Consider the following 8,349-nt stretch of genomic DNA (forward strand, 5'->3'; position numbering starts at 1 on the left):
GTGAAAAACATTTCCACCTAAGCATATTCTATAAGCGGTACCTAGATGTAGGTGTAGTATATAGAATATGCTTAGTCGATATCCTAGCTCGTACTTTGTCTCCATTGACACCAACGAATACATGGCATAAATCCTGGTGCATAGATTTAGGTGCTACTCTGCTTCTGGCAGTTCTGTTTTCTGCAGTTCCCGGTGTGACTGGTTCAGTCCTTCTTTGTTGTATTACCTCCTGTATTACAGAGCCCAGTCCCTTTCTGTACTGGTGTGTGTGTTAGGCTCTGCACTCCGTTTTGCAGACTTTTCCCTTCCCTGTTTGCTGAGGGTCTCTGCCTACAGTATCTTATGACAGTCCCTCACTTTCTTTGTGTGTGGTGGGCTACGGCTTGACGGGTTTGTGTGTATGCTTCCCTTCCTCCTTGATTACCAGCTCCGAAGGGGTTGCAGGTGCTCCGGTCCCCATGGGGGACCCCTCATTTAATCTCTTTCTCCCCTCCCTAAGTATGACTCGGTTCCAGTTAGACCGTGAGGCCCGCATGCTTGACTTCTGAGTGAATCGGTTCCAGTTAGGCTGTGAGGCCCACCTGATTGCCCTATCTTCCCTTTTCTGTGGTGCAAGTTGGTTGCTGCATGTGTGTGTGTATAGGGCTTGGTAGCTGGGGTAGTGTAGTGCCTGCTCGGCCCGCCCTCGGCCTAACCCCTACACTAGGCCTTGGCCGGGGCCCAAGGGCTCACAACCAGACTAACAATAATCTTTGCATGCTTGCCTCCATAGGTATTTCAATTCTCACAGGAAAGCTCCTTGGGGTCTAGTCTTTATGGTTATTTTCTGGTATGCAGGGACTTGTCAATTTGTACAAGAGCATCCATATTTTCTTTGTTTAAGGTTTATGTAGAACTTTATATTATTTCTCTTAATTTCTCTTCACCAGTGAATGTGTTCTGTTTTCTTCCATACATATTGTCAGAGTTCAAATAAAATACATATTATGGGCACAGTTTTCAAAGAGACCACATAGGTGAAAAGTCCACATGTAGAAACTTATACCCTGGAATGAAAGATGACCCTTGGGCACCCCCTACAAACTAGAATCAGTGCCCTCTCCCTCCATGCGCAGTTGCCATCACCCTATCTCCACCATTGTGTATTGCAGGAAGGAACTCCATCTAGTGCAAGTCTCCTAGCCTCCAGTCTCATGCGGCTTGCACTGGAGTGCCTTCCTGCACCATGCAGCTTAAAGGTAAAGAGACAAGCCATGCATGCATTGCAGACAGGGCTGGTGCACACATTTTTGAAATGTTGCTCATGATAGATTTCAGTACTTCCAAACGTCAGTGTACATCTGCTGTGTTTACTTTTGCACCATCCCTGCTTATAGCTAATGTTCAAAGGGAAGGTGTCTCAAGACTTTTGCTCCTGCTTTTTTCTTAGAAACTAACACATGCAAGTTTGAAAATATAAATCGCTTCATGTTATTTTTCTGATTCCACCAAAAGCATGTCCCCAGGAACTCCCCGTAGTTTCTCTTTGAAAATGCAGAGACTAGTTGTATCACAAGTGCATTGCTACCTACAGATTTTCCACCTGCTTTACAGTGGGGACAAAGTCTACAGTTTAAGATGAAATCCCTATGTGGTGTTGGCTGGTTCTTCTGCCCCCTCTTCCAGGATCTGTCCCTTTATGACACAATAACAGTACCTGTGTTCTAGAATAGAATGGAAGGCAAGTTTCAGCGTCCGCTGTACCTCATGCCTTTCACAGTAGGTCAACTTAGATCCAGGTATTTTCCTGTTCCCCAGAGGGATTACTATCTGAGTTTGTCTCTGAAGAAATGGAGAGTTAAGTCACTTTCCCAAGACCACAGAAAGTGGGATGGGATTTAAACCTAGCTTCACTGGTTGTCAGCTGCCTGCTTTAACCATTAGTCTACCCCTCCAGCAAGGCTATGCAGTTACCCAGGTAAAAATTGTCCTCTTTATGGTATGAGTAAAAGAGTAAATGCTATAATTATTGCAATATTTCCAACCCCTCCCTCTTCTGCAACTCAATAACTTAGAAACAATCAAAGCAAATATGTGCATATTCTAAAGCAGACTGTTTGCAGAGTAGTGTCTCAGGCTGGGAGCAGCATTTCTTTGCTCTACAAGAGCACATTTTCTCAGGAACTTTTTTGTTTTTATTTTGATAGGGAAAAAAAAAGAATTAGCTATATAGAACTCCAGCAAAGAGTATCAGAGAGTAATTTACCCTGCTGTTGCTGACACAGACGAGAAAATGGATATACACTAGTATTGGTACTAGTTATTCACAAACATCAAATAAGAGTATATCCCCTTTCCTGAACCTTCCTATGAACCTAGGACTCTTATAAGGGGGTACCCATTTACAAATATCAAATATATCTCGCTTTGTGAACATTTCAGTGAACCTATTAGTTACGCCTGCAATATCTTTTTACATTAAATACACAATTACTTAATGAAACTTAACTCTTTGATATTTACTATCCTTGAAACAGTTTCTGCTTATTAAAATGTGGATAGGGAATGAAGCACTAAGGGCCCTGTTTACTAAGTCGTGCTGTAGGCACACTAACTTTTTAGTGCATGCTAAATATTAGCATGCACTAACGCAAGAGACACCCATAGGAATATATGGGTGTCTCTAGCATTAGTGCACGCTAATTTTTAGCATACGCTAAAAAGATAGCATACCTATGTCATGGCTTAGTAAACAGGGCCCTAATATATTTATATGCTTAGAAAAATATGATTCTCAGTATTCCAGTGATATATTATGTTTACTCATGGAACAAATAAGATATTATATAATCAAAGTGTTTGGATTTTGCTTTAAAAAACTGAGGTGTTTACCTGAAGAAAATCTAGAAAGTGTCACATTTTGGGCCTGCTCCTAACCTAGCCTCTGTTTCATGGCATCCATCCTTTAATAATAAAATGAGTGTACAAGTCTTCACATTATACATTTGAAATTAACCATTTATATAGCACAAAATCACTGTAAATGTAAGGGACTGAAAAAATGGAGACTAATATATTATAAATCAAAGCAGGCAGATTGCACTAGAGACTAATCATTAACAATTAAACAACAAAGCCTCAAGTCTCCAGGGCCGTCAAGACAGACTGTTACCCCCACCAGGAGTCAACTCTCTTATTGGCTTATAACAGAGAGAGGAAACCCAAACATTAAAGCTTTTCCGATTCTGGAGTGAATTATGTATGTGGAGAAGTGAAGAATGATGACGAGAAGCTAAGCATAAGAGATACAGCAAGCTAAGGGGCCCTGTTACAAAGCTGCAGTAGAGCTACTGCCACTTTGTCACGCGCCAATCCGGCACTAGTGCCAGCTCACCAAAGGAGCTGTGGTAGTGTTGCCCCCAGCGCACAACATTTCTGGCATGACTGGAGAATATTTTTTTTGCCACTGGGGAGGTTTACTCAGCGGTAATCGGGCAGTGCCACACACTGCTGGTTACCACTGGGTTAACATACCACACAGCTATTTCCTCTTTTTATTTTGGCTTTTTACCCGCTGTGGTAAAAGAGGCCTCTGTGCGACAAATTCACGCATCGACTCTATCGCAGGACCCCTTTTACCGCAGCTTGGTAAAAGGGATCCTAAGTACTTTCATAGCACTCTGAATTGATAGTGGCATATGCTTATTGTTTTTGTAAATGTGGGTTGGTTATTTTTATAGTGACTTTGGGATCCTTTTGAACTTTGGTTAAAGTGAGTAGATTGACCAGTTGGTCTATTATTTTTGAAAGGTTTTTTTTTTTTTTTTTTTTTTGAAACAGTGGATTTTTCCTTGATTAGATCAGGTATTTTTTTTCACTTTTTGGGTTTCCTCTCTATGTTATAAGCCTATGTTGTCTCCTTATGGGTCAACAGTCTTAGAGCCCTGTTTACTAAGCTGCATTAGTGTTTTTAGCGTGCCTACACTTAGTGCACATGCTAAATATATAGACGCCTATAGGGATATTGTAGGCACGTACATGGTTAACGCACATACTTGGTTAATGCATGTTTAAAACGTTAACGTGCCAATAACGCTACTTAGTAAACAAGGCCCTAAGTCTTGATGGCCCTGGAGATTTGAGGCTTTGTTGTTTCATTATTAATGATTAGCCTCTAGTGCAACCTGCCTGCTTAAATTCATAGCAAAAAAAATTTTTTGTGTGCATGTAATATTTACTTTGCTACCCTAGGGTGCAGTAGTATTTGACTAATATATTATTCCATTTGTATGCTTCTATTAAATATTGAGGGCTAAATTCTTTAAAGGCATGAAAAGAATAAAGTGGGCAGATGAATATGTTTTGGCATAAAACATTTCAGCCACTATTGAATGTCTAATATTCCATCTGAAAATCAGCCTGGTTGTCTCAGTGGGGTTTCCTGCTGGGACATCTGAATAGCTACTGCAGTAAGATACAGGTAATGCATATGTCTAATGTATTGAACATTGGATGAATGTGTTCGATTGAAAGATCATGCTTCTAGGTTGCTTACTTTCCTGGATGTCTATATGTGAGTAACTTTTGCTTTGAAAGTGTTTCAGACATCTATTTGGTCACTTTAGATGTCTGCACGATATCCAAGTGATGTGCAAGCTATTGAAAATTTAACCCTATGTCTTTCCGTTGATTCAGTGAAAATGGCAGTGAGCTGTACCATTTAATGTTTTTACATTATACATTGTTTTGTCAAGTTTCCAAAGAGTTAAGATCATTTATTTAATTGACTCTGTCATTCAATTTGGAAAAATAAAAGAACTCAAGAGAACTGAATAGTTCTCTTCCTTTGTGAACTCTGTTGAATATATTTTGTCTGTGTTTTCATTTTTCATATGCACATTTTTTTAGGTATTATCTCATATATAACGCCTTAAGTTCTGTGATTCATAGTTGGTATACGTGATGAAAATTGACTTCCTTTATACTGTTGTTTATAAAACACTATTGCCTTTTCAACTTTTCAGCATCGTCCTAACCATCAATAGGATGCCACACCAAACACACCATGGAAAATATCTCAATTAACAGAAAATGTAATGGAAAATATATAAAATTCTTTATTAATATTGTCCAAAGAAAACTATTGTCAAAGTTATTTCCACTTATGAAATAAGGACCATCAGTCACAATTTGTTAACAGCAACCTATTATAGTATTACCCTCAAATGTGTTCATTCTTTTTTTTTTAAATATCTTTATTGGATCATAGACTGGTAGAGATCAAAGTCAAGAAGGTCTAACATTTACACATCAAATACACATGTAAATTATTAGAACCAGCACTTACTCACGTGAGTGGCCTAGTGGTTAGAGCCCTGGTCTTCAAATCCAGAAGTGGCCGGTTCAAATCCCACTACTGCTCCTTGTGATCTTGGGCAAGGCCCATTGCCTCAAGTACAAGCTTAGATTGTGAGCCCTCCTGGGACAGAGAAATATCCAGTGTACCTGAATGTAACTCACCTTGAGCTACTACTGAAAAAGGTGTGAGCAAAATCTAAAAAAAATATGAGCACGTATATGCTTAAAAACAAAAAAATTGCCTAAGCACTATTCTGTACATATCTTACATAGGAGACAATTCTATAAGAAGGTGCCATATTTGCACAAATTTGCACAGGTAGTGTGCCTATGCTATAAGAACATTATTTGCAGAAGTGTTCTTATAGAACACTAGGGTGAACCTGCATTGGCATACCTAAATGTAGGCAGGCATCTTTACACCAGGTCTATGGCTGGCATAAATGGGCACACCTAAATGCAGCATTTAGTTGTATAACTTACAGTATTTTGTAAGTAGACAAATGTCAGCCATGCATATGACAAGCCAATGTCCCTCCTTTGCTAATTCCCCCTTTGAATTTATGCATTAAGCCATTTTAGCATATAATTACAGAATAGCACTTAAGCACTCTTCTGCCATTTATGCATACAATTGTATACCTGCCCCTATGGATAGCAGTAGTCTATAGATTTAAGCATGCAAAAGGTTCTTAAATTTAGGCACCCTATTATAGAATGAGAGGGATAATGCATATTTTACAGGTAGGCATACATATAAGTGGATGTGAGAGATGTGGTATCATCTCTGACCACAGGAGGTCAATGGTAGGACAAAGATGTGTAAATCATGGCACTGGTTCTAAAGTAACAAAACCCAGAGTTCAGAAATTCCTCTTATTATTCACTGATAAGTTAACAGGACCATACAAAACTAATAGAAAATTGTTTATTTACAAAGATAAATATGAAATAGGAGTGTATGCAGAGGTAAGATCAGAATTTAAAGGTTCCTAATACAAATATATATAATAGTAACATAGTAACATAGTAGATGACGGCAGAAAAAGACCTGCATGGTCCATCCAGTCTGCCCAACAAGATAAACTCACATGTGCTACTTTTTGTGTATACCTTACCTTGTTTTGTACCTGTCCTTTTCAGGGCACAGACCGTATAAGTCTACCCAGCACTATCCCCGCCTCCCAACCACCAGCCCCGCCTCCCACCACCAGTTCTGGCACAGACTGTATAAGTCTGCCCAGCACTATCCCCGCCTCCCAACCACCAGTCCTGCCTCCCACCACCGGCTCTGGCACAGACCGTATAAGTCTGCCCAGCACCATCCCCGCCTCCCGCCACCGGCTCTGCCACCCAATCTCGGCTAAGCTCCTTAGGATCCATTCCTTCTGAACAGGATTCCTTTATGTTTATCCCACGCATGTTTATATATAATAGAATAAACAGGTAGCAGTCGGAATAACATACACTCCGTACTATAAAGTTGCCTAAAACCTAGAGGAGCCCTTTTACAGAGCGTCGCTAAGCCCAATGCAGGCTTACCACTTGCTCTTCCAGGACTACCACCAGCCCAATGTGGCTGCTGCGGTAGACCTGCCCTGAGCACATGATATTTCTGGGGGGAAAAGAAAACCCTGGAAATGGCTTGCATGGCAATAACCCGGCAGTAAGGGCTTCCTGCCACATGGCCATGCGGTAAGAGTTCTCTTACCGCATGGCCATATGTGTCTAGGGGCTTTTTTACCCACTGCGGTAAAAAGGGCCCTGGTGTATGGGAAAAATGTCTCCCCCCCCCCCCAACTAGCACAGAGCCTCTTTTCCCACAGCTTGCTAAAAGGACCCCAGAGTGCTCACAGACTTTCAGAGTAAAACAAAGGCATACAATCGCAATCTGTTGATATGAGATTGACTCCATAGGCAGCTGGTAATGCAAGCAGGTGGCACGGATCTTCTTTGATTATCTTAGTCTTTATGACATGGTGTTAATCTTCTTGATGAATGCTCCGGATCAGTGTTGACACTGTGCCTTTTGCAAGTGCATCTTTTATTTATAAACATATAGAAGTATCCTTCAAATCATGATAGTATCTTGATATGTGATTGGTCCATACCCAACTGCTAGAGAGAGAGTAACCACAGGTATGTCTTTGATGTCACTTGGATATTCCCCCAGCTTCTGAGGCTCCAAGCAGTCTGGCTGAATAAGCCAAATGGCCTTTGGGAGCCATAAATTAAAAAGCTTTCATTCAAAAACTTCAAAACTGCCTGGAAGACCTGGCTGTTTGGCCAGGCCTTCAGTTCCATCTAAATTATCATCTTCAAGTGCTTTGATTGGTCTCTCACCATGATCCAAACAACACCGTACCTTGTACATTCCCCATCCTCATATGTCCTTCTCCTTGCCCTGCTTCCCCCTTGCATTACCCATCCTCATGTTTCCCCTTTGAAGCCCCTCTTTACCTTTAAAGTTATATGTGCTTCTCTTTCCTGTCTCCATTGTAGTTCTTTTCCTGCTTTCAAATTTTATTGTTACTTTTGATTGTAAACTGCCTAGACCTACGAGTTAGCCCGGGTAGTATAGAAAGTTCTAATAAACAATAACACTTACAAAAGTGCCAGCAGGGTGTTTAAGTGCTATTCTGAAAATGTATTTATTTATTAGGATTTATTTACTGCCTTTTTGAAGGAATTCACTCAAGGCGGTGTACAGTAAGAATAGATCAAACATGAGCAATAGGCAATTAGAGCAGTAAAAATATTCAAACAACAATACAAAGTATGGCATGGTATACTACTTGCAATGACAACACAGTATGTACTAGAACATTACAATTGGTAGTGAGGGGTAAGGCAAAGTTGTAACATATAGATGAGTAAGAAAGTAGGAAGAATTAGAAAGTAAGGTGATTGATTTGAAGAAAGTTGCACGTGAAGTCAGAGAGATGGTTAAATATTATCTCAGCTAGGGTAGGAGTGGATAAACATGTCCCCCTGCAGTATGTGCAGCCCGAG

This window comes from Microcaecilia unicolor, chromosome 2 (assembly GCF_901765095.1).
Source record: "Microcaecilia unicolor chromosome 2, aMicUni1.1, whole genome shotgun sequence".
Classification (NCBI taxonomy): Eukaryota; Metazoa; Chordata; class Amphibia; order Gymnophiona; family Siphonopidae; genus Microcaecilia; species Microcaecilia unicolor.